At 41.8% G+C, this 27,831-nt stretch overlaps 1 long non-coding RNA gene across 1 annotated transcript in view; it reads left to right on the top strand.

Annotated features, from left to right (window-relative positions):
• The window catches only part of LOC132250878 (uncharacterized), a 101,983-nt gene that overhangs the window by 49,120 nt on the left and 25,032 nt on the right, over positions 1-27,831 (top strand). Inside the window, exon 2 of the long non-coding RNA XR_009462548.1 lies at positions 2,273-2,355. This is a non-coding gene — a long non-coding RNA (uncharacterized LOC132250878). The remainder of the gene's footprint in view (positions 1-2,272; positions 2,356-27,831) is intronic.

Here is a 27,831-nt window from a genome sequence, read left to right as displayed (position 1 = left end):
GCTTGTTTCTTCAGAGAGACTTCTTAGCCTACTCATCTACTATTCCCTCTGGTTTACTCCTGCCATCCCCAGGCCAATGTAGCAATTTATACATAACACTCTTACAGGTATCCACTAGGGCTGTGCAAAAATTCACCAGAAGTTTTGTTTTGACACTGTTTTGACTCATTTTAAGCTTGAAACAGCAAAATTGAAATGAAATGGAGAGCTTCGAAACAGCCTCAAAACAAAATGCGGCAAATCGAAACATTTCAAAATTGTTTAAACATTTCAAGAAGGACTGCTCTTATTATTGACTGTGTAGCTGGCCAGTGACTGTCATCCTTTCCTGAGGTCCCTTCCAGTCCCAGTGCTCTGGGGGAGGGAAGGAAAAACTGCATAAAAGGCAGCATTGTTTGAACTGCTCTGCTTTCTGCCTTGGTGTCAGTTAAGGTGCGCCCTCACTCAACACACGCACAGTGTCACCCACCCATGTCATGAGTTTGGGTTTTTTTTGCCTGTCAGCAGCTAGAGGTGCAGGGCCCCAGAACCCAGACTTCCCCTGCACCTATCTCCTTGACAGTTGGCAGGCTTTGTGGCCACAGCAGGGCCTAGCAGGCCTACAGTTTTCACCCCCCATGCCCCAAAACAGACACAGTCCCACAATTGCCCAAGTAATGAGTTGTGCCTGTCAGCAGTCAGAGGTACATGGCCCAGAACCCAGAAGCCCTGCACTTATCTTCTCAACAGCTGGCAGGCTTTGTGGTCTCAGCAGGGGCTAGAAGGCCTGCAGCTTTCACCCTGTTGTGCTTTAATACACAGTGTCATCCATGTCACAAGTTTTGCTTGTCTTCATCTTGAAGTGCTGTTTCCTCAAAGCCCCTGCACCTATCTCCTTGAAACTTGGCAGGTTTTGTGGCCTAAGCAGGGGCTAGCAAGCCTACAGTTTTGACCCCACTGTGGCTTAACACATACATATGACGTGAGTTTTGCTTTCAGGTCTTTGAGGTGCAGTTTCCCTGAAACCCCTGCACCTATCTCCTTGAAACATGACAGACTTTATGCCCTCAGAGAGGGCTACAATTTCTGCAAGCTTCATCCAAATCAGGCCAGAAATGACAAAGTTATAGGCTGTTTTGTGCTTCCCCATTATAGCTCGTGGGCAAAATGTCGAAACAGCGAAACTGTTTCAACGAAATGAAACAGAACAGTGGTTTCAAATTGAAATGAAATTTGAAATGAAACACTGTTCCATTGAAATGCAAGTCGAAATGTTATGGTGCCATTTCGCACAGCCCTAGTATCCACACATCAGCCTCACTTTATAACCTAGTGGTTGTGGCATTTTCCTGGTTTGCAGGAGACATGGGTTCAACCCCCCCTGAGGCTAAACAAGAATGACTGTCTCTTGGTGTCTCACTTCTGTCACTGATGTAACCACAAGGCTATTATGTAATAAGGTAGTAGTTCCATTTCTTAGTCCTCCTCTGGCTGCATTTTTTTTAATGTAAATGGCCATGCTGAACAGTGTGCATTAGGCATGCTGTAAGTAAGACTATCAGGTTGGGCTCCTCAAGGGGCATGTCACCTAACATGACATAAGTGGAATGATAGTTGGCTGTCTCCCAAATGGAGGCAGATCTGAGCACATATTTGGGAGGTGCGGGGGAGACTCGTAAAAGCTTGTGTATTTGAAAGGCCTCGGGCATCTAAACAGCTAGGTGCAAGTTTTGTGGATATCACTGTTGAATTTTGGTGCTTAAATTCCACTTGAGTGCATCTGTGGATCTATGCCCACAGCTTTCTAGGATGTCTGCAAGCTGAATGAGTTACACTAACAGGTGCTTCTTCTACTCTGATATTAGAATATTCAACTTGGTAGTTCAGTCAGCCATGAAAGATCTTTGTTTGGAATGCTTTAAAGGGCTATGTGGTCCGAAGGTATTACTCCCTTGTTGAGTGAGCATAAAGTACAAAACGAATAGATAATATTTATTAACTCTATTGAGCTTAACCCAGTGATGACTGAAGGGAAATTGAGAGGAGGTGCTGTAATATCCAGTTTCTGGCTCTGATACCTAGGGCATATTTCTCATTTCAAATATTTATTCATGCTTAATCTAGAAGCAGAATCTAGGTGTATCACTTTGTGAAATGCTAGAAATTAATTTGCTCCTTAGGTTTGTTGTAGTTTATATGGTTAACAGAGGTTAAAGAGAAATGGAGGAACTGTATATGAAGTGAACAGGAAATGAATTTGTTTACATGAGCTCTCTTCTCTATTACCACCTAGATCTGGAGCACTTGGCAGTGAAGCCGACCATTCTCTCCTTCACCTGGTTCATGAGGCTAAATGTTCCCCTAGACATCTTACAGGTATGATCTCTAGGGCCTTGCATACCCTAGAAAAGCTTCTATCACTTATATTTTCAGTTCTAAATAGATCAAAGTTTTGCTATACATTTTGTGTATATGCTATATGTCAGATGAGCACATATAATTGTGATGACTTAGTAACATCAAATTTTCTGATGTTTTTTAACTTGATTTTGAAATTAGCCATATTGAATTCACCATGCACCTCAATAAGGGGGAATTTCTAGGAAGACAAAACCTGAGACTTCTCTTTTTAAAAGGTTCTGTTCTAGGAACCACAGAAATAATGTTTTTATGATAGCCCACCAACAGTAACTGGTGAGGACAACTTGAATACAAACTTTTATTAGAAACTCAAAGATGTATGCTATAACAGATAATTAGAAGATGAAAGAGAGACAAAGCATGATAATTAATGGTTGTTCCACTGTCTCCTTATGCATTCTATGGAAAGTGGCGGGATCATTAAAATCCTTTTCATGTCGGCCCATTACTATGGAAAATGCAGTTAAAATGTGGTCAGAACTTTGCAATGATTCATGCCTTTGTGTCTTCCAAATATTTCCCATCTTAAGAAATGTACCTGTTCAATATGTGTATAATTATGCCATCCTGAATACTATTCACTAGGGCTGTGCCAAATTTCAATAGGTGTTTTGTTTCAAAGCTGTTTTGATGCGTTTCGAGCTTGAAACAGTGAAATTCAAGTTAACCAAAAGGCTTTCAAACAGCTTTGAAATGAGGGCACTCAACATGTTTTGAAAGTTTCTAATCCTTTAGAGTTTCAAAGCCAGGCTTGCTTGCAGCTAAACAGAAACTAAGGAGAGGGACAGGGAAGAGAGGGGAAGGACTGCTCTAATATTGATATGTGTAGCTGGCCAGTGACTGTGATCCTTCCCTAAGGTCCCTTTCAATCCCAGTGCCCTGCGGGAGGAACGGAGAAACAGCATAAAGAGCAGCGATTGAACTGAGCTTTCCCTGTGCCTTCATACTTACAAGTGACACAAGTTTTGCTCTGAACAATTTGAGGTTCAGTTTCCCAGAAACCCCTGTACCTATCTCCTTGAAACTTGGCAGACTTCATGGCCTCAGCAGGGGCTACCATCCCTGCAGTCTTTCATTTAAATCAGGAAAGAAATGACAAAGTTATAAGCATTTTCGTGATTCCTCATTATAGCCTATGGGCAAAATGTTGAAATGCATCGAAACAGCGAAACAGTTTCAACGAAACAAAACAGAGCAGTGTTTTGAAAAAGTGAAACAAAACACTGTCCCTTCAAAACAGCGAAATGGAAGCTGAAATGGAATGGTGCTGTTTCACACAGCCCTACTATTCACTGCTAATTGCTAGTCTTAAGTCTATGGCTTAAATACTGGTCCCTTACTTTTGTTCACTAGGACCAAGCCAGGCCAGGCCTCTGGTGCCAAGCTCTGTATCATGTGGGTTTGGTCATGTATATTCCCTACCTGTGCTACAGCCTTGCTAATTCTTATAATGGCAGATTGCAGAGCCAAAAGCAGCTAACTAGATTAACTGAATATGCATTCTTGTGTTAGGATTTCTTATTTGGTGGCAATCTCACCCCTACAAACAAGGATCCTCTTGACACACAAGCTGAGAGTAAAAGGTAGTTGTAAAACATGATTGGAGCATGTATATTGCAACACAGTGAAATTTTAGTTGGGTCTATATTAGAGGATATTTTTTAGACAAGCTATTACTCTACATGGTGAAAGTACACTTTAGGTTATTTTAATGAAGTGATTTCCACAGACTTCTCTAGCAAGGACATACTATCACTTGCACTTCAGGTATTATGCTGAGTTGAATGAATGAATTCACACATACATATTTTCTTCAGTTTACAAATTGCTTTTAGTTGTACTGCACTTGTAACTAGGAATCTTGTGTCTGAAAGGAATACTTCCAAATGTACTTACAGAGTTTAGCCCTCAGTTGTGCTCTATAATCAGCTTTTCCTTCGAAGCTGCTAGAGCAGACATGTTCCCAAATTCTCCTGTATAACTTTGGAAGATGGGGAACAGGCAGGTTCTAAAAAGCTGAATTCTAAAGGAATACAAATTCCTAGTAACAAAACATGGGTAATATCTTAAAATATTTTTTCCCCTGAAGGAATTACAAACAGGATGACTTCTAAGACAGCAGGGTTGGTATTCCTCCATGGAGCATTCAAGGGAATTAGGACAGTAATTCAAAGCCAAGTTAAAAAAGAACATCACGGTTACTATCTATGCACAACTGAAGAGTGGTGAGAGATCTAAGGCTGGCTCTACACTTAACAGAGTAATTGCATAGTACATGTAAATTGCACAATTAATTTAGACCAGCGACGTGTGTAAGTTACTTATCACACCTTAAAAAATTCCAAACAGTTATAAAGTTAAAGCTTGAAAATGTATAATAACTTTATAACTGGTTTCTACCCAGCTTTAATTTGTAGACATAGCAGGGTCTGTACTAGGCCGGTGCAAAGCAGCTAGTATTCACTTCAGATTTGGCCAATTCAGGGGGCAATGATTCAATTCGGTGATTTGAATTACTGTCTCGAATCAATTTGGCCGAATCCGATTCAGAGACTTGGCTAGTGCTGAATCAGCCAAATGTCAAAATTGAACAGGCCCCACCCCCAGCTTGCTCTCCCAGCCCCATCAATGGCTGCCCCAGTGTCCCGGTAGTTTAATAAAAAAAATTAAAAATAAATAAATAAATAAATAAAAGCCCTGCACTCATTAGTTCCTTCCAGGTTGGGGGGGGAGGTGATCCCTGCTGCCCTGCGCTGCATGGAAGGGCTCTGCCATGATCCCCCAGAGGCCCCAATGGCTGCTGCAGTAGCTAGTGAATGTGGCGCTTTTGTTTGCTTTTTTTTTTAAGTGCAAGGATGCTGGGGCCAGCGGGGTATCCATTGACAGGGCTGGGAGAGCAGGCAGGGGTTGGGGGATGCTCAGGGGGGCTGGGGGAGCAGGCAGGGGGTGGGGCCTGGTGGGGGTGTCTCTGTCCTCCAGCCTCCCTCCCCCCCCCGCTTACTGGCACAGGATCCAGCTCCCTGTGGTGGCAATAGGGACTGCCTGAATCTCCAAATCTTCTCCAAATTGATTTGGAGGCTTCAAATTGATTCAGACCTTTTTATTGGTTTCCCAGTTTGAGTTGGATTTGGAGATTCGGCTGCTGAATCAGGCTGAATCTCCTCTGAATGGAATCAGCACCTGAAGCTTCACCCAGCCCTAGTCTGTACCCCTGTGGTTGCGAGTCCTGTCAGCTGACGGAGCTCCTAGCCACGGAGGTGCACCATGCACTGCCACCACTAGCAGTCCTGCAGCTGATAAGTCTCTCACCCACAGCACTATCCCATGGGCTGCTGTGGCTGGGAGCCCTGTCAGTTGACAAGATTCCCAGCCATGCAGCCTGTATGGTGTTGCCATGGCTGGGAATCTCCTCAGCTGGTGGTTCTTTCAGCCATGACAGTAGCTTGCTACTAGTATGCTGCTGCTGGGGGAGCCTGGGATCCCTGGACTTCCTTTCCATCAGCATTAAGATGTGATAGGATCAGATGCTGTATCCCACAATTGCACCTCCTGCCATGCCTGTGTGGCATTGTGGGAAGGATGATTTTCTGGATTGTGCTCAGATTCTATCAAACCATTATCTGAACATCTGGAGGAGCCCTATCATGCTCCAGTTATACAAATTTAGGACTTCTGAATCTTGAACAAACCTAATTGTAACACTCATATGTAAAAATGACAGCAAAGTATACAGTATAGCTATAGCATAGGAGACTCTTTGTCTTATGTTTTGTAGAAGATCAGTATATGCAGTAAAATGTAATTTTTATCACATGAAAATTTGGTTTCATGTCTCTTTTTATAGGAACTTGGATTTTCTGCCCTGCCACACCCTCCCACAACTCCTCACCTTACAATCTCATGTTACATTTAAAAAAAAAAAGAGGTTTTGGATTGACTTCCCATCGAGCCATAAAAATAGGCGGGTGGACGTGAGCATCCTGAATCTGTCTTTGTGACCCACTTTCTACAGGTCACAATCCCCAGGTTGATAGAACCAGTTCTCAGTGAACTAGGAAAAAATTCATTTTAAATTTGAACTCAAACATCCTTTAAATTTTAAAGAAATAGATATTTCTCTGTCCTATTCATAGAAAAAGATGGCCAGAGACCTTTACCAATTTGTCTTCCTTCCTCCCTTCTCCCACTTCTGTCAGTGACCTGTACTGCAATGATGATAAACTTGGTTGAGGGTGGAAACTGCTAGTTGGACAGTCCTAGAATATCCAGGGGTAAATTTGGGGCTAGATCAGTTTCAACCACCTTCAATTGCTCTGTCCAGAGAAAAAAATGTGAAGGCTTGTCATGCTTAACAACAAATAACATTTCATCCTGTTTCAATGTATGTGGTCTTTTTCATAGGCACCAACTTCGGTTTTTGCTAGTTGGTGCTTGCAGACATTAACCCCGCCACCCCCAAAAAAGGCGCTTTACTTTAAACTTAGTGCATTCCCACACCAAGCCCTATGCATGCCAAGAAGAGGCAGTGTGTTACTTCAACCCAGCTCACCTGGCATCTGTAATGATTGGGCACTTCAATGGGGCTTTGATGGTGTTTCTATCTCATAGCTGACTGACTCAGCAGAGCTGGGTTTTAGTAATGCACTGCTTCTTCCAGTAAAGCATGTTTTTTTTGCATGGCGCAGAGTTTAATGCCTGCGAGCAGCCCAGTGGGTGTTGAGCATGTGCTCATTTTTTTTTTTTTTCTGACTATGTGGTTTTTTAACTGCATTACCCACAGGTAATTACCCTAGAGCACCCATGGAGTCAGCACCTATGGTCTATTTATAGAGTCACTCTTAACTTTTAAACATGCTCTACAAGCTTACACCACATATATATTCAATATGTGCAGGCTAAATAACTTATAGGGGGGGAAATCTTGTCTTAAGCTTTTAACACACACTTCTTCATAATGAACAAGCAGTTGCATCTTTCCAGGGGAAGGAACAATACATGGTACAGCAAAAGCTCTGTTTTCTGGCATCCCCCGGGGAATAGGAGATGCCGAATAATAAAATATGCTGATTAATTTAGCGGCCCTGACCGCCGCTTCTACCACCGTATCTGGGCCCTCCTTCCTCCCCTCCCGCCACATTGCCACCCCTCCCACAGGCCCTGCAGGCCCCGTGGGACAGGGAGGCGGGCCCTGCACAGCCTGTTATGCCCTCAGGTCATGGGGGCTTGGCAAAGCAGGCTGCTTTGCCCCAAGTCATGGGGGCTCGGAGAAACCGGAAGTGTCATGGTGGGCACTTCCGGTTTCACTTTATCTTACAAGCAACATGCTGGTTAGTGGAGCATGCCTACTTGTAAGATGCTGGTTAACAGAACATTTACTGTATACAGTTTCAAGAGGGAAATTATAACTCTTCTCCTTACTTCCTTTCTCCCCATTCTTTGTTTCATGCCACACTTATGTTTGCAGGTTCAGTTTAACTGTGGGGTTTTTTCAGCCAGTTTCAACTTACCCATTTTTCAGCTTGCACAAATTCAAGAGTTATTTTCAGGCTTCAGTTCAGCTTATTTTCAGCATTCACTTCAGCTTAATCTCCATGGGGTTCATCCTCCATTACTCTTGTGAAGAAGACTCTCTCTGCCCTACTTTTCCTCAGTTCTAGCACCAAGCATAGTCTTCTCTGAGTCTCAGACTAAAATCAATGTAGGTAATTTATTTTCTCCTCTTTTGTCTTTGGCAACTGGTTCCTTCCAGGAGTTATTCTCCACTTCAGAATTGTTCAGCTATTATCCAAACCTTCTGTTTAGAATATATTAGGAGGAGGCCATTTTTCTTTTTTAACACCTATGCTAATAAGAAGTGTCTTTTTTCTCCATGTCCAGGTTCAAGGACCATTCTTTTAATTTGTATTCATCTATGCAATTTAAGAAACACTTACTTTGTTGCTTTTTATATTAAACGAACACTTATAAAGCATTAATAAGTGTTTGGACCACGATTCTTTGTTAGAGAATGCTAAAGACCAAGAGCTCAGTAGCTCTATAACACTGTCCACAAACTCACTTATTCTCATCTATAACACATGCTACTCCTGGCTGTAATATGTCTATTAATAATTTATTAATCCTAGATAAACTATTTACAAATGTGTCTTTAAAGTTTGACTATTGTATGCCAGAGCTAAGAAATATCAAGCTCTAGCTCTTCCTTTTTCTGTTCAAGAAACAATTGTTCCACTTTCCATCATCTTCTACTAAAATATTGCCATTGATTTGATAGTAAATTATCTTATGTCTGTCTTCTTGATTTCAAATCTCCTACATGAACAGAATGAATTTAAGGAAGCTGAGAGCTTATTGTAATGCCTATCTAGTTTGAGGTGAGTTTTCACTGTTAGTAACTTTTTCTTTGTTCCAAGTTACCTGCTTGTGGGTAATTTGATGGAATTAGTAGATGGCAGAGAAAATAGATCTACAACCAGTGAGGGTATGTGGAGAGAGCTAGGAGACTAATTCATGAAAATTTTCTGCTAAACAAAACAAAGCAGAAAGTTGAAGATGGAACAGAGAGATGCTGATGCTCCAGGGACTCCAACAATTGTAATCAATGCTCTCATTTGGGAGTTCTCATTTCAGTTCTCATTCTGGGACTGAGCATTTCCATCTAAGCCCCATGGCTTTGAGTCCAGAATAGGACCTGTGGGTAATGCAGTTAAAAAACCACAGTCTCGGAAATTATTTTTCAGCTGCAGCATAACTGTGAACCTAGACCTAAACTTGCTTTTAAAAAACAGTCTTGCAAACAAACAGCAAATGTCATGCTGAGATCTTCAACTTATCCAGGTGGTCTGGGATAATCAAGACTAAGGGAAATAGAAAAGCTGTGACTGTAGGTTTGGGTACTTTTCAGAACAGCTGGAGGCTCAAATGCTTCACTTGGACTTTGAAAGCCTTAAGTGAGCATGTTTTGCCCATTATTAGCCCTACCTTGCATAATCTTCTCTTGGTTTCAGTCACCTTGCCAATAATGGTTTTCTTTTAATGGTTAGCCATCTCCACCCTCAAGTCTTGTTTTCATTTCTTATCCTATGGTTTGATTTCCTCTCGGTTATCATCCATTTGTGAGTAGCAGCGCTGTCCAACTGGTGGCTCACAGGCTATATATGGCCTACAAGGGGTTAATGTGCAGTCCCTGAGCTAGTTGCCCCTCCCCCTATCACTCCAGCTGCTCCTGCACCTGTGGTCTCTAGGCTCCCACTCCCACACTCAGCTTTCACTTCCTGCCCCTGTCCCAGGGAGCAGGATGGCAGAGCCCTCAGTGCCAGTGGGGGCACAGTGCAGTGCAGCAAGGGAGCTGAAGTGGTGGCCATCCTCTGACATCCACAAATACTTCAGTGTGTATTAAATTTTGATTGCCAATCTCATTGAATTCTATAGCATTACTTGCAGGAGTGGGGTCTGTATTTGTACTTTGGTCCCAGGACTGAAATTCTCTTTACAGAGCACTGCATACTCTTCCCCCCCCCCCCCCCCCCCCAAAAAAAAAGGTAGAAATTTGTTACTGATGGTTGATCTGCCTCAAAGTGTTTTTTTTTTTTTTTCTCTTGTGTTTCCAGTAGCATACCTTAGGCAAGACCTAATTGTTGGGCTATTCTCTGTAAATGCCTGGACATAATTTGTGTCCTATTAAATTTTCTAAAAGAGAAAATCTGCATTCTAATGGCACCATGCGATAAGCAATTAAGCACCTCTGCTGGGCCTAAGAAAGCAACTCAATTCAAATCTTCTATGCTCTGTGCTTTCCTGGGTCAGTAGCTCCCTGTAAGTCCCCTATTGCAACCCCCCATCCCAGTCCTGCTGGGCGAGCTATATTATTCATTAGACATTCTCTGTAGCTTTCTAGGTCTTTGGAGAGCATCTTTTAACCAGAGTTTGCTTCTTTACTTGGTCACCATTACAAAATATCTTTGGATTGGAAAAGGGCAGTTTTCTGTGCCACACAAGAAAAATACTGACTGTATACTATATTTTAATGAACTTCCCAATTTTTTGTATGCCTTTTACCAATTTTTTTAACTAATTCATTTTTCTGAGAGAAGAAGGCAGGTTACAATCTATTATTCCTGTTTTATAATAAATATTCTTCTTTCCCCTTATGCTAATAAGACACGCACAAACCAGGCTGGGGGAAAAGGATGACTGGCTGTATAGAGAAAACAGTAAAACTGACTATGCATAAACTTATGTCAAATGCATCAAGTAAACATGCTGAAAAAAACAGAACCCTCTTTTATCTTCTGCTCTTTTCTGTTCTAGTAATGGTGAGTGTGAATTACAACAGCACTCAACAGTGACTTGTTTTTGTTTCCTAATCACTAATATAATTACTAATGTAGTTAACCCTTTAAGTTTGCCCCTGATCTAAATGGACTTTGGTAGTTTCTCAAAGTCCTGTTGAAAGCGATAGATATTTTGCCATTAGCTTCAAAGGGCAGGAATTCTAACCTTTATTGTTATGATGTGAGTGCTTGAAAAAAGGTTTCAGAAACAGTAACAGCACTTCAACATCATTGAACCAAACACTTGTCCTCATTTTATTTTTCCATTTAAAGTCCGCCAAAAAGTAATACAATATGCCTTTAGTTTATAGTAATGAGAATGTGTATCTGCTGGTATTTTTCCATAAGCACCTGAGGGGAAGATCGTTCTAGTACTGTAGGTTACTTCTGGCAACTGACACATTCTGCACAAGTTTTGGATTCTAGTAATTTTTCACTTAAAATGCTTTACTCTGGAATAGTTCTTGCTTATGCTTCACCTACACAGAGTGGGGAGAGTAATTGTGGATTTTAGTGCAATTACTATATTGTCCCATAGATTAAACAGAATAATTTCATACAACACAAGAAGTTGCTCACTGGCAGAGTACCTTTGGTGCCTGCCACTTTAAGGTTTGAGAGCAGGTAGCAGGGCAGCTTGTAGGTGTGGGTTAGCCTTAATCAAGCAGCCATATGACCCTAGGAGGGGCCTGAGATTGGAGGAGGGAGCAGAGATGCCTCCATTTTAACCCAGGCCCTGAGAACTGAGGAAGCAGTCTGCTGCTGGCAGCTGGCATAACAACACCTGGCTGAGCTGTTGCTCAGAACATTTTGGAAGTAAGGGCGGGAGCTATGCGAATGGCAGGGGACTCTTGGTCATGGGTATGACTTATCCTTTCCCAGCAGGGTGCAGTTTTGGCCTGGTGGGAATGCTCAGGCATTCCCATCCAGAAATGCCAGGCCAGTTACCTCCCCAGTGAACGGCAGGTGGGGGTGCTTTAAAACCCCAGCCCCCACATTTTGGTGGGTTACCCTGAGGAAGGGACAGGCATGGGGTCAGGCACAACTATAAAGAGGCACCTGAGCCCATAGGGCAAAAGACCCCCAATGGCATGAGGCCAGGCATGCCTAGTGAGAAACACTCGAGCCCATAGGGTGAAAGACCCTGATTGCCCCAGTGAAGGGGCAGAAATATGTGGAGGCCCACACAGAGTAGGGTGCACAGTCAACCTGAAGTGCTGTGCATGAGAAGGCTCAGTGGCTGAGTTCAGCCTGGAGTAAGGCATAAGGCTGTTGGTCACGTAGAGTAGGTCTGAGAAGATGGCCTGAAGTGCTGCATGTACCCCAGCTGGAGAGTGAGTAGGGAAGCCCAAAGTGCTGCGCAGAGTAGGGCCCAAGGGAGACCCAACGTGCTGCATGGAGTAAGGCAGGTTGTGAATGGCCCAGGAAGGGGCAGTATGTGAGAGGCCCAGTGAGAGTGGACAGAGTGCAAGAGGCCCTGTGAGAGAGGCCCAGTGAAGGGCAGAGTATGTGCATTGGATGTTAGAGGCCCTACAAGGGGCCAAGTTTGGCCTGGCCATGGGCCAGAGCTCTCATTAGCTTATGTTGTCATCTGTGAGGCATGGAACATGGTAAAGGGAGGTCAGAGCTGTGTGTAATGGCCTTAGCATTGGGCAAGTAAACGGGCAGCCTCCTGCCTGAGTGACATCATAATCATTATCATTAAGGCATAGCAGGTGAGAGAGGAGGGCAGACTGATATTGTGACATGGCCCTGAGCCGGACCCCTGTCACAGTCGCATAGAAAGAACACTGGTTAAGAAAAAGTTCTTATGAATATTTTAAATTATTTATGGCATGTAATTTTTACACTAGCATAAACAGACAAGCATTCTCTGATTTTTTTTTTTTTTTTTTTTTTTCAGGCCCTTTAGAGTAACTGTTTTGTTCGAATTATTGTTTCATTCATTCTATCGTACCACACTGCAATATTCTCCCCGTCCTTAACCTGTTCATCCATTAGCACATAGATAATGAGCCTTGCATTGCTGCGGAATACGCTTATTGCTAGGATTCATTATTCTGTCATGTCAATACTATTTTTAGCCCAGACTCCAGCTGGCAATTGAAAAGAAACAGAGTAAAGGAAATTGCCTCAGGTGCTATTAGTGCTACCTAGCTGCATGCAGTGTCTAATGTTCAACATGAAGTGCATTGGAGCGCATGACTCCAAAATTAATTTTTTTGAGATTGGGAAACAATATTCCAATTTGATTTGTTCTTAAAACAGCTCTGTGCCACCTGGTTTGAGGGCAAGCAATTTAGGTTTGATGTATAGGGACAGGAGAAGTTAGAAGCCGAACCAGCTAAAGCTAGGCGCTGAACCCTCCTGGAGTGTTGCATGAATCTATTCTGATTATATTGAGCACATATAACATTAGATGTGCCGGTCTGAAGCTAACATCATGCTGGTGTCTGCAGATGGTTGGAAGATGTTAATCTAGAAATCATTGCTAGGAAGCGCCTGTTTTATATTTATTAGCCAGTACTGTGCTTCCATCATATATGGTGTCAGCATATGAGATGGGCTTTAAACAAACATCAAAAATGGGTTAATATGTTAAGAATTGAGAGATAATTTCCCTCATAGGTCCTTGGGCTGTTTATATCCTGAAAAACCTTCCAGCTTGTCCAGACTAGGGAACAAGTTCTTAGATGGGCTTATTGCAGTAATAATTGTACCCTATAGTAATAAAACTTCCATTTGTACTAAGCTTAGTAATAGTTATCATAGAAATTGAGCCCCAAGTTGGTAATAGGTAATACTTTTACTACTGTTTGTTTTTTGGTATTTGGTGAGTGAGTTTAAAGGTCCCAATCAAGCTCCCAGTGCAAAAGCTGCTGCATCTTCAAAAAATTGGCATTTTCATCAAGAGGTCTTGGAGTTTAATATCTATTAAGCTTGAACACTCATTCTTAGAGGTCCTCCCTGGTTAGGGTTTAAGCAAGTGATTAGTGTGGTCAAACAAACACTGCTTGTTTCTGCATGTAACTTACCTCCTCTGACTCTAGCTCTGCTCACACTGGAATCAATGGGGGGAGGCTTCCACATTTTAAAGGTAAATGGTGGAATCTCTGGGATTTCTCTTCTGGTCTCTTTTTCCAGAAGATTGCCTTAAAACCAAAGCAAACAACACCCTTGGAAGTACTTCATCATATCACATTTGCATCCCTGGAGGTGATAATCATTTAATCTGTGTAAAGATTAAGAAATGTGGCTTCATGTAGCTGAAGAGAATGCAGTTGGGAGGCAACAATTATGTCCAATCCAGAGACTAGGGGTGTAAATTGGTTTATCTTGGGTATCTGATAATGACAAGTTCAATCAATGAGAGTGGATAGTGGCCACTCTCTGCTGCTCACCGTATCTGCTGGTATGTGGTGAGTCTGCATAATTTAGTTTTGCTATTGTTTTTCACTAGTGGCCTGAGCCCACAGGTTAAAGGCCCTTTTTTTTGGCTATTGGATTGGTAGATCTTTCTCTTCCCATACACCCATACAATGGCACAGTGAATTCTACTGGCACTTGGACTCTACATGCAGAATAGATTCCTGCATAAAATTCACCCAGAGTGTGAACAGTGTGCAGGTGGTCAGACATTACACTGTTGATGTCCACATAAATAACTTGATAGATGCAGTGTACATCCAGCTGTAGGAGGCAGGTGTTGCTGGGAAGAAAACTTTATGCCAATATGTAATCATATCAAGGCACATGGTTTGAGAGAATCTCTTTTTAAAACCCAACTCTATCCTGCCGGGAGTCATGACACTCAAGAAATTAAGAAGTTTAATTATTAGGGTGGGTAAAAGTAACTGCAAATTATTTCTGAAAATTATAATAGCAATCAGATCCTTTGTAAAGGGCATTACCAACAGTTGTATGTTGATTTGAGTTAAATAGAGCTCTATGCTTCGCCTTAGGCCTCATTACTTCCTAGTCTAAAATGACTATAATATTCTCCATTATATCCTTAATTAAGCATCACAGGACAAAGAACAAAGATGCTTTGCAAACAAAGAACGTCTTTGTGTGAATTGTTGGAGAGGGGAGGAAGGAATTGTTTTGATGGCATTCTCTAATTGTTCTGTGTAAGCATTATGGAGAAAACCTTTTTTCAATATTTTTATACAATATCTTTAATCAAATTATCTATTATGAACCTGTGATTGGATAATGGCTTGACAGCGAGTGGTGAACACCAAGGCGATTATCAATAATAAACTTTAAAGAGAGAGATATAATGTGATCACTGTATATAAATCCATTATCATTATTCCTGTAATTCCAAATAATAGGATTTAAAAAACAGACAATAAAATAGCTAAAGCAGTAGTCTCTTTCTCATGTTCTCCCTCTCTTTTCTAATCTCTTTAAACAAACAAACAAAAAAAAATCTCATTTGGCAGTGTGCAAAGAGTGATGACTGAATTAAAAAATAGATCATTAAAAAAAATGTAAAACAGTAGAAGATTAAACCAACTAACAAACCATGACCTATACTGATAGATATAAATATTCTGAAAGACTTGGAAAATACCCATTTCATTGAGCCAATTGGAAACAAGTTAATTTGTAAAACTTTATTTAATAATATTAAGCTAAGAATGTGTTAACTTCCAGTTAGCTTGAACACCATAGGATTCTCTGTAGCCTTTCCAAATGTCTCCCCTAAATGGCTGCTATGTCTGACACACTACAGTATTGTGATTATTTATATTGCAGTAACATAGAGGCTAGCAACAGACATTCAAAAAGCCTGAGCCTGAATTGGTTCAATCTTTGCAGGTTAGTCTAACCCGCCTAGGCTAAGTCGGTTTTGTAACCGGACAGACATCCCAGAAACGCAGGTACATGCCTGCAGTAGCTCAGGTTAGAAGCTGGGGAGCACTAGAGAAGCCCTCCCTTCCTTCTATACCATGGAGCTGAGGGGGAGGAATGGGTTGTGGTCAGGCTCTGGCAGGATGCTGTGATTAGCCCAGCAGGGAATTGATAAGTGTTTATCTCCCAATTAAGAAAACAACAATGGGGCATTATCAGCTGCCTGTTGATTCTACCTGTTGATTCAGCACAGACTTTAGCCAGCCTGTGGCCTGCTAGCTAATACACAGGCACCTCCTCAGCAAGGCAGAGGGGAGGGGGGAATTCCTGCTTAGCAGGGAGTGGTACGGGAGAGGGAAGAAGCAGCCCACTGTTTCTGGAGCTCCAGTGAAGGAGCAGAGGGGACGGGCCAGCCCTGCTTTGGAGCAGAGAGCTCTGCTTTGCCCAGAGAGCATGCCGTGATGCTGGGAGTGTCTGGTTTATTTTAAAGCAGCAAGGGGTCTGGAACAGACACTGCATAAACTGGCTTGACCCAAGTCAGTTAAGTCTGATACTACATTCAGCCAGGTTTATCTCAAACCAGTTTCAGCCATTTTCAAACTGGTTTATGTGCACTGAACATCTGTTCTGTTACAGATTTTAAACCAGTTTTTGATCACTTAAACCAGTTTATGTGTAATGTCTGTCACTAGCCAGAGAGAGGCCAACCCAGTATACACATAACAACAGGACAGTCTCTGTCCTGAAGAACCTTTGTATGAATGAACAAGAGGAACAGAGAATGGAAGAGAGGATAAATTATTGCCATTTTATAACCGGGGAAAGAGACAGAGAGAGCAACTAAGGTCTGAATCCTGCAACTGTTAATTGTCAGGCAGACTGCTTTAACTGCACAGATCCCTTGACTTGTGTGCACAGTAACTTGCCCTCATGTGAACCATGGTAGGACCAGAAGTCTCCCACAGAACTGCATTACAGACTTTGATGGGCAGTGGTGATGTGTAGGGGTGCACATGCACCCCCTGAGAGTGCTGGTGCCCAGTTGCTGACTGGCCGCTATGGGGGCACATACCCCCTTGACTCAGGTGGCACCAGTCACCCAGGCTCATGGGCTTAGCTTTGAGTGCGATTCGGCTAAACCTTGCTCTGCTAGCAAAAGCTTCTAGCATAAGTGCTATTCTATTTGGTCGCATATTGAAGTGGGTCTGGGGCTTCAAATAAAATATTCTGGCAAAAAAATGGTGATCCTGCCAGTACTGCTACTTCCACACCAGAAGCAATTTCTGGTGTAGTATTTCAGTATAGTGACAGGATCCTTGTGTAGACTTGGCCTAAGTGACTTGCCCAACATCATTGAGGGAATTTGTCACATCTGGGTATTGACTTTGAAGGCCCAGTCCAGCATGTTAACCATAAGACCATCCTTTATGTTTGCTCTGTATGTTGTTGTACAAAGCATCTTTTGCTTCCTGAGGTATTGGAAGTGAGAACATTAATTAAAAAATGTTCCCGTTCCTTTGACTAAACTTGAACTGAAAATATAAAACTACAGACTAGACCTGGGGAAAAAGCATTTGTTAAGCTGGGGTGTAAGAAAATCACCTGGAAACAGAAAAGTGTCTTCTTTTGAGAGCAAGATCAGGAGGTTTTAGGGGTGCTGGCACATCCTTTAGAGAATAGAAGGATATTTCAGAATGATTCAAGAGCTAGGTAAAGAAGTGGAGGCTCCTGAGAAATGCTGTAGAAGCCTGAGGGCAATTCTTCCTGCTCTTTAGAGTTTCAAATATGTTTTTTAAGAAAAAGCAGCTGAAAGATACTTTGGGGATTAGATTCATTTAGTTCTTTAGAAAACATGCCTACCCTTCATTAATTACAGGCAGAAAAATTGTAGACCACAAGGTTTTGCAGTAATATAAAATTCACAATTTCCTTTACAGACTATTACATTTGAATAGTGCAAATGGAATGTAACCCACACAATGTACCAGCCACTTTTTACTGCAAAGTGTGTTTATGTTAAGTGTTTTGTTTTAGTTTAAATATGATTGGGGTGGGAGGGGTTGTGTGTGTCTAATTCATACAGCATGTGTTATAATTTTGCTTCTTGTATTTGACTATCTTGTTTTTCTCTCCCCTACTTGGGTGAGCTGGAAGGAAGCAGGAGATGCTGCAGTTAGGCAGATGCCTGTGGGCATTTATACATATACATTTTTGTGCTTGGACACTCCAGAGATCTGGCGCATCAGAGCAGACTCGATTAATCGAGTCTGCTTCGCACACAAGTTGATGTGCACAGCACTCCATTGCTTGCAGTTGTATAAGTGGCAAAATGTGTGTCAGCGCAGATAAAATGGCGGCAGTGAGCTTTTGAACTAAAACACCTCTGACATGTTTTAGTTAAAAAAAACAGACTGCTGCCACTTTCTGCATGCTGACATGCATTTCATCGCTTATACAACTGCAAGAGACACAGCGCTGGATGCGCTTAAGTGCCTGGTGCTGCGGCACTTTATTGTTAGGCCTATTGTCTAGGGATACCCCTGCTGTTTACTGTGATTAAAAGGGCATGGGGGTCAGTCGTGTAAACAGGAAATCAGACAGCTAGCCTGATTGGTTAAATGGAGCAGCGTGCTTTTGAAATTAATTGGTTGAGAGAGAAGCTGGGGCAGGGCAAGCCCTGATGGGAAAAGATTGGATGATGTCACACCAGGTATATAGAAACCTCTCAACTAGCACTCAAGTCTCTTTCTCCTGAGGCTGCTGAGACCTGAAAAGCTGGGTAAGTAGGATAAATACCATGGTGGTATTAATCCCTAGAGTACGCTGACCAGGGTTGGAGCCTAGCAGTTTTGCTGGTGTGCTTTGGACTAGGGCTGAGAGCCTGGCATATTTTAGTTGCTGTTGCAACTTCTGGTTTCAGCCTAGTTACATGGCTGAAACTCAGCTGTATGTTTTATTGGCAGAGCTGGGCTAGGATTAAAAGCCCACCATGGTTTGGACCAGGGCTGAGAACCTGGCACGTTTTAGCTGATGTTGCAACCTAGCTGTGAGGCTGGACCTCAACCATATGTCTTGCTGGCAGTTTTGGGTAGAATTAAAGGCCTGGCAGATTTGAGCCTGGCTTGAGTGGGATAATACTATAGGAGGTATTGATCCCTGGAGCAAAGTAACCAGGAATGAAGTTCTTGCAGTTATTGGCCAGGATAGGCCTGAGCTGCCTCTTGGTGTTTAATAGCTATTGTATGTCAGCACAGGTATACAGTTGAGATTAGATGTCCAGGCTGTAGCCTAATAAGCCTAGCTGTCTTTTGTGGCCTAGTCCAGGCCCAGAGCAGAATGGTCTGACTGTCTTTTGTGGTTTATTCCAGGCCCAGAGCAGTAGGTCTGGCGCCTTTGAGCTCCCTTGCAGTTTCTGCTCCAGTAGAGCTGCAGATTGGGACTAGAAATTTTGGGGTGCAGTATGCTGACAAAAGCCACAGTTAACCCCTCAAAGCCACCATGTAGAAGTAGAGTTTGGTACCTATAGCTTTGTAGGGAGCAACAAGGGGCTCTTTGCAACACAGAAAGACCTACACTCTCCAGCAGCTCCCCATGGAATATTGAACCGAAGGAGCAGCTCATAGGACTCTCCAGTGTGGGCCTCCCTTTCCAGCCCATTGCTGAAGGGCAGGTATAGAGGTGCAGGCCCCTGGAACTGCTCTTTGTGGGGAGCTCCAAAATCCCAGACTGCCTGGGCATGGGTGAAGTCTCCCCAGCCTATACGGTGCAACCTATAGACTATGGCTTGTAGCTGATAGTGTTTTAAATTGCATTTTGTGTTTTCCTTGCCTTTGTTTTCTGTAATAAATCTGTCCTTTGTGTTTACATTGCTTGTGAGGAGGGGTTTTTGTTTATATAGGACCTGCAGCCAAATTCGTTGAGCCCAGATTTCTGGGTAGGGGCTTGAGCCTCAGTAAAGACTTATTGGGTACCTTGAAATTTGAACCCAGCCCTTTTTGCTGTCAACTGGTGTCTGGCAGAAGAGTTATAGGAATATTAGTAATAATCCTGCATTTCTTCCCTCCTGCAGGGCTATAACTACTTTGGTCTACTTGGCTGGACTGAAGCATCCCTAAATCTGACAGAACCAGATACTTAAGAGCTTCTCGCTTGGGGATATCCTTAAATGATGAAGAGATGCTTAAGTAGCTACTAGCCAGCTATATCTGGTTTGAAAAATCTGGCTCTTGTCTAAAAATGTTAAAGCTAAGTCAAAATTTATGTGATGAGGTCAGCTGCTTCTTTTTTTTTTTTTGGTCCAAAAATTGCCTGCAAACAGATTTTTTTTTTTTTTTTAAGTTATCTTAGTGGGTTCTTTTGATTTCTGAAAACAGCTGCATTTGAGATTAATTGGAAGCCCATGGAGAATGTTTAACTGAAACTCAAATGTGTGGATTGGCTTTTTGGGTCATATGATATTGTTCCTATTCCCTTGCTGGATAAGAATAATTCTTAGTTCCAAAGCCCATTGACTTCGTGGGGCTGGGAACCAGGTCCAGAATGAGGTTTCTGATGCACATGCTTTCAGTAAAATTTCAGTTTAAATAAATTATGGTGACATGCTTATAAATCACTTGTTGGAATAACCATAGAAAATTAATAAAAGATACAAGAAGGCAGCCAAATTGAACTTAGTTTTTACCTTAAAGTACCATAGAATGGCCACTAAGGTGAATGTTTCAGCTCTGGTGTGTAGAATAATTTTTCCAAACATTCTGAATATTTTCAGTAACTATAATAATTTTCTAAATTGACAGTTTTTACACACTATTTCAGAAAAAAAAAACCCTGAATAAAATGAAGAACACATATGCCTTTTATAAGCAAGTATTTTTTTTTTTCAGTTGCCTCCAGGTATTTACTGAAACATTTCTGCATCTGTATTTCTGATTCTTCCTGAGTCCTCACTTTACCAAATATCACACAAACAGGACAATTTTGCTTTTCTCCTCAAACATATCTATAGCTTTATCCTTTTTTTCCCCCCCTCTTTTTGGACGCTATCCAGGGATGAATGTTAAACATATATGTACTTCCTTACTCGAAAGCTTGCTTAATAACTATTCTCCAACTATTTGGGTTGGTCTAATAAAAGATATCAAATTCACCCAAGGAACCTTACACACACACACACACACACACACACACACACACACACACACACACACACACACATATATATTTTTCCCTTCATAAACATATCCACAATGATTTGCCCTTGTAGCAGTGCACCTTTGGGTGTTTGGCACTTTAAGGGCTGGAGGCAGGCAGCCGGCTGGTGCTTGATTAAGACAGCCATTTTCAAACTTAGGCAAACCAGGCAGAGGCAGCAGTTTGCTGCCAGCTGCCGAGGCAGTAGCGTCATCCAGCTGAGCTACAGCTCGAGGAACATCTTGGAGGTAAGGGCAGGAGCTATGGGGATGGCTGGAGGCTCCTGGTCCTGAGCATGACCTGAAATTACACCCTGCCAAGGAAGGGTGGTCTGGTGAATTTGAGTTTTAGATCATTTGCCTTTTTATAGGGAGTCAGGCTTGAACAGGTTTGAACTGTCCATTGCAGGACAGTACTCCCAGAAATGCCAGGCCAGTTACCTCCCCAGTGTAAGGCAAGGAGGAGTGTCTTAAAACCCCAGTCCCCACAGCCAGGTAGGTAACCCCATAGTAGTCCCCGAGAAGGCAGACCCACATAAGAGAGAGTGGACTAGCTGCTTAGGAGCTTGACTCGAGGCACCCTTGACTGGTCAATGCTGGGGCCAGGACCAGAAGGGTCAAAAAGGGCTGGAGTGCCCATCTCGAGGGAGGCAGAGAGCCAGAGTGGCCTGGAGGCGAGGCCAGGGCCTGTGTTGTCAAAGGTCCCAGAGAGGGAGAAGAGTGAAGGGAGCTTGGCAGCCCAGAATGAGGGCAGAGTAGGCTGCCTGATTAGGAGGGATGTAGCTGGGGGTCTAGACTACAATGTTATGGGGCCCAGTGTGGAGCCAAAACTGTTAAGAACTTATGATGCCATCTGTGATGCATGGGCCACAGTGTAGATGAGGTTTGGAGCCATGGATGACACCCCCTGGCATTAGGGTAGTGAATGGGCAGCCTTCCACTTAATATATCATGCTAACATTCAAGTCGTGGCAGGTGAGTAGAGGGCAGACAGCCTGCTCACCTGCCTAGGGCAATTGCAAGATCTAGCCCCAGGGCCCCCTGTCACACCTCTCATTTAGGACTCCAAGGGAGAATTGTTTATTGGACCATTATATATGAAGTCAGGCTAAGGTGGATTCCTGCAAATCATTGTTGCACAGATCCAGAGTTGGGGAGAAATCCTAACATCTTAACTTAAGGACAAACTTGTTCATTTCATATGCATACCATTAAACAGTTACCAAAGGTTCCAAGAGGGATTATTAGGCAGTTAAATAGGAAGACATATATAGTCTTTAGTTATTTCTCTAACATTATGATTGCTTTTAAATTTACCATAATTTGTATTAAGGAAAAATCTTTAAAATTATGATAGATGTGTCTTTTGTGGGGTTAAAAAAGCAGTACGTGTGTGTGTGTGTGTGTGTGTGTGTGTGTGTGTGTGTGTGTGTACACATGCATACATGCAATATACTATATATAAAAGAAAATGCTTCCATGTTGTTACCTTCATAATATGATTTTTATCAACCTTGGTTTGAAGACTGAGGTTACTTATTGTTGCATGCAACTGTGTGATGAAGACAACTGTCATATCAATGCCTAATGTACTGAATAATGCCCTTCCACAGAGAGTGCATTTTCTTTGTTCCCATAATGACAGATGCAGGGAATTAATTTCTCTTAGCAAGACGTTCACTGAAGATAAGGCCTGAAATAAACACTGACACACAACTGTGAAACGCCCTGAAACTGCTTCTTGGTGACATATTACTGCTGAGGAATATAGACCCTTCCGCACAAGTGACACCTATTGAATTTATTAGACAGGTTATACAGAAAGAACTGCATCATTTTTTGTCCTGTTTGCAGAGCTGACAGTAATTAAATGGATATGAGTGGATAGAAAAAAAGTCTGAAGGCTATTACATGTATTGTACTAATAGCCAAGATGCATGTAGATAACTGAGGCACAAATATGTATGTTGTATTTGCATGAGGGATGGTAAATACTGAATTTTGAGTTTTAGATCATTTGCCTTTTATAGGGAGTCAGGCTTGAACTGCAAGCAGAAAATAGTTCATCAGAGTTTTGAACCCCTAGTGAATGAGCCCATCAAAGCATGTAAACAATTTGTGTTTTACCCCCTAGATTTGATCTTCATCCTAAGCCTGAATGTACCAACTAGGCTCAAAGTGAACAAAGAACCTAAAAAAGTTGAAGGCCACACTGATGAGCCAGTGGGAAATTTAAACTTTACCAGAGGAGCTAACTGAGCTGATGGAATTTAAGCAAACATTTAAAGCCACCTTCTTTGGAAGAATAAATGGTGCAATAATTTAGTGCTGTAGACTTTCAGCTCTGGAGATTTCAATTTAAATGCAGCCTTCAGTCATATGTTAGAATGAGTTTGCTCTAATCTTAGTTGTCATTTGTCCACTCACAATCCCACTGCAATAATAATAGGTCTTATCTACTGTTGAACAGCAGTAGATAGCAAAGTACTACAAATAAGCTTGGTATCATTATCCCTAATTTACAGATGAAGAAACAGTGGCACAAAAGGAAGATATGACTTATCTATGGTCACTCAGCAGGCAAGTGCCAGGACCAGCAATAGATCCTTTGCTTTCTTATTCTGAAGTCAATGCTCTATTTGTTCTTCTCCAAATTTAAAGGGACAGGAATTTGCAGTTTGGCTGCCATGGGATTTGAAACCACGACCTCCAGAAAGAGAGCAAGAGCCAAACTCTCTGAAATTTGAGGTATCTGAGGGGGATGCTGGCCCTTTGCATTAGGGGACTAGGGAAGAAACAAGATAAAATTCAATAACTGCTTGGGTGTCATCGCTCTGGGAATTCATTTCCATTGATACTTAGCTGATGGTCAGTCCATTGTTTAAAACACTAATCCTGTGTTTAAAACACAACAAGTAGCAACAATACTTTAGGCTACGTTAAAAGACGAAAAAGTAAACAAGGGTGTTTTTCCATTATGTTTCCACCCAGTGGATTTGAGTCCATTTCTCTGTGTATGTATTTTTTAAAGAAAGCTCCTCTATGCCTCATACTATGAGGAGAAAGGAAAATAAAATATCCTGTAGTCATAATCAGGAGAGAGAGAAAAGCACTGGTTAGGCAATAGGTCTTTGTGATGGAGGATTTGCAAGGATGTCAGCAGACTTAGCCTTGCTCTTCTTTCTTTGCAATGGCTATATGTGATTAACCCATCTGCCTTCAATCACAGGGTGTGGGAGGAGGGTGGGGGGGGGAAGAATAATCCATCTAGCTACAACTAGGCCCCAAATGAGACATGTGTTACATGGAAAAAGGAACAAGTCTATTGAATGTGTGTGTTACAAATGATCATTTGCATACAAGTTGCTTTGCTAAGAGTGACCCTTGCACACTAAGCCAATACATGTTCTATGCCCCACTCAGTTCCCACCTCAGCCCTATTTTTCTGGCTTTTATATAACATGAATAGATTTTACTGTCTGGTAGGCAGAGACAGTGATCCACTGAAGAAAAAAAGTATGTGGTATTACTGTGTTTTCTTGCATACAACACATCCAGGATTATGATACACACCTTGTTCTTGAAGCTAGGGACAGAAATTACACATACACTGATATAAGTGATCGACAACTGGTTCAAATCTTTAACACAACAGAAGCTAAGCGTCCATAAAACGCTTTGAAAATGACCAAAACCAATTTAAGATAAGCCTGGATGGAGGTAGTATCAGACTTTGATTTAGGTTAAATCAGTGTATTAAATTTCTGCTCCAGATCCCTTCCAGATTCAAGTTAACTCAGTTCCCCAGTATCCCAAGATGCTTTGCACATCCCTTGCAACCCCTCCTCCCCCCTTGCAGGGTGGATGGGCTAAAGTTGGGCAAGCTGTCTGCTGCAGCCCAGCAGGGAGACATGCTTTAGCACCCCCCAGCTTCTGGCCTGAGCCATGGCTACATTTCCAGAATCAAAAGTGAATGTCTGTTCAGTTGCTTATTGGTTCAATCTACATGTTTTAGACTAACCTGCAAATATTGAATTGATTTAGCCTGAGACTTTTTGACTGTCTGTACTTAGCCTGAAAGGCAGAATGAAAAACAAAAAACATCTTTCCTTGTAGTAAGTAACTGCGTAGCAGCTAGGGAGCTGAGCCTACTCCATTGTTCTGAGCTTCTTATACAGATTTTACTTTTGCTTTTGCCCAGTAAGTGGCAGAAACTGATCTTGCCTTATTTCTTGTATATAGTGCACATTCTAGTTTTCATGTCATATGTGAGAAAATATGATATGGAGCGATGCTAAATAACAGGCTATTTCTTGTAGTCAGCCTATCATGGGGTACTCTTTAAAAGACTCCATTGGCTTTAGTCAGATGACAGCGTCCCAACCTCTAAATATTTCTCAAGTTTTCAAAGCTGAAGAAGCCATTTTTCATGAGCTTTCCTGAATTATTAATGGATCTCAACCACCTTGAAGCAAATTAGGGCATATTCATCTAAGGGCAAGGGGCTTTGTGCTTCTTTGATTCTTGGCCTGCAGTGGCCACTTTGGTCTTGGTTCAGGCCAGGACCACCTGGAACACTGTCCTAGTTTACAACCTGTAGTATGCAATATGCAAAAGAAATGTCATTATAACAGCTATGGTAGCAAGAAGCTGTGCTTTTGACTCTGCTCCCTACTGCCTTGGCTGTAGCAGTTGGGAACTGGTGGGAGTAGGATACTTCTGGACATGGGTCCTCCAACATTTTCCTGCCCATTTAGGAATTTCCTTTTTTCGGGCAGTAGAAGAGATCTAGCAGGGTTTGGTAAAGTGGCTCCCTTCATGAGCACTGCTCACCAGAGGGAGAATCATCACAGAGGAATATCGGGGAGGCTATATAACTCTAGCTAATGATAGTAGTTCCATTAAAACTCATCAGGAGCAAGCTTGGGCCCATTTAGACTCTTCTAAAAACTATTTACAGTGGAACAAAGAAAACCCTGGATGCTTTGGGTGTCAAAAAGATTGTTTTGATATTTTACCATATGTGTAATTTTAGTATTTCCCCCCCCCCCCAGTGATTTAAATGAATTTGAATCAGCTCATTAGTTTCCAGTCTGGTACTGAACATAATGACTCATCCCTAAATTAATATTGTGTACCCTGAACTACTCCTGTCTAAATCACTTTAATCACTGGGAAGACTCACTCCTCACAAAGGCTGCTACATTCAAATGAATTCTGCAACAGTTCATTAGGTAATGATGTAATTTATGTGCTCTGGGTCAGCAAATGTTTTCCTGCTGCAGTTTGAAATGGACTGACCATGGGTAACTAAACAGGTACTTTCTATGCTTTTGACATTTGCCTATATGAAAAAGTGGTGTGAATAGACCTTAAATTAGGACAAAATGCAGCAGATAGTACTGTATAAATTTCCAGCTCCAGCCCTCACTTTCCCCACCCCCCAAAGTACAGTGTAGCATTATATAACAAACCTGCATGTCTTTCAACAAATTCTTTCTTATAACTGATGTGCATGACACTAGCACTTTAGAGAGGTTATAGTAAATGGATCTGCAAGCATTCAGGATACAGGCACATAATTAGAAAAAGTTCAGTGGTCTAAGTTAAACCTTTGTATAACAGAAGTCAGTCATTCCTGGTACATGCTATACACAGGATCTATTGTACCATGTACTAGTTGTGCTCTATTTTAGTTTCTCTTTTATAGCAAGAGAGAATGAGTGGTCCTTTTCAGTGCTTTTATAAGGAGTATCCCAAAAATATCTTTCAATTGTTTTGTGATCAGCACCCTAATGAGTTAAATATTTAACTGATGACAGAAGTTATATAATAAGCCAGATCTCTAGCTGGTGTAAACTGGCAAAATAAAGGGAGCACTACTAATTTTATGCCAATGTTTTTGCTCTGACCCAATAGTTTTAATTGCTGTGCTGATTCCAACTTTGGCCAGTGGCTATTTTTGTATGCCACCAGGCCCACTACTAAATGAGCTTCTTTTCTGCACACTTTGGTTGACAGGGGTATGGTATTTCAGACTTAAGACTTAAGTAATCTCAGGTCTCCTTAGGGGAAAGAAGCTGTCAGTTGTTCCATATAATGAATGGTAGTCTTACAGTGTGAGGCACTGCAGGTAGTATTATGCTGCAAAAAAGCATGGCTGTGCTAGATTGTAAAATGCTAGCTACAGGTTCTGGTAGCTCTTGTAATGAAGAACTGAATGATAGAGCTTGACAAGTGTCTGATTTTATAAAATATGATTTTTGTTTAATTTTTTGTTTTTTATGAACAACTAGAATTTCTACCAAAAACATTTTTTATCATTTCTCTTGAGTTTTTCTAATACAAAATACTTCTCCTCCCCTACTCCCTGAGGTAGGGGACTATCACAGTTATCTTCTGAACAATGGACAGAAACAAAATATTAGTGAATTGTATGACCAACCTAGCCTGTCTCAAATAGTGTTGTAACCTGGATAGGTTGGACAAAGCCAAGCTTAAATGTATTTTAAATTGTGTTGGCGTGTTGTTCACAGGAAGTGAAGCCACAATGTTAATAAATGGTGTGTATGATTTAAGTTGCATCCAGGATGCTAATTTAGAGGGTATCTGAATTCAGCCACTAACAATTAAAAATTGAATCCTTCTCATTAGACATCATATATACTGGCAACAAGGCTGTTCCAACCTTGTCTATTATGTGTTTAGCTAGAATGGATATCTTGTTGCCTCTATAACTTTTCTTCTGTTAAGAGGGATAGGTTTTTGGGCTAGAGGGCCAGTGGACTGCTTTTTTATCTGGTCCCCTTTTGATGACTTTCCAGGTTTTCTAGCCCTATTAGGTGTTAAAGCTTCCATTTCATTAACTCTTCAGGCATACTTTGGAACACAAGCCTTGCTGTTATATCAAGATACAGTCCCCAGGGAAGGAATTACAACTGATACCCATTGCTTTTTAAATTTCTAAGTTTTATAACTAAACCAGTCAATTTAAAAAAGCCCATAGAAACAGATCCATTCTGTTTTTTTCCAGGATTTCCTGCTTCCAT

The sequence above is a fragment of the Alligator mississippiensis genome, chromosome 5, assembly GCF_030867095.1.
Source record: "Alligator mississippiensis isolate rAllMis1 chromosome 5, rAllMis1, whole genome shotgun sequence".
NCBI classification, from domain to species: Eukaryota; Metazoa; Chordata; order Crocodylia; family Alligatoridae; genus Alligator; species Alligator mississippiensis.
This window is presented reverse-complemented; position numbering and strand designations above follow the sequence as displayed.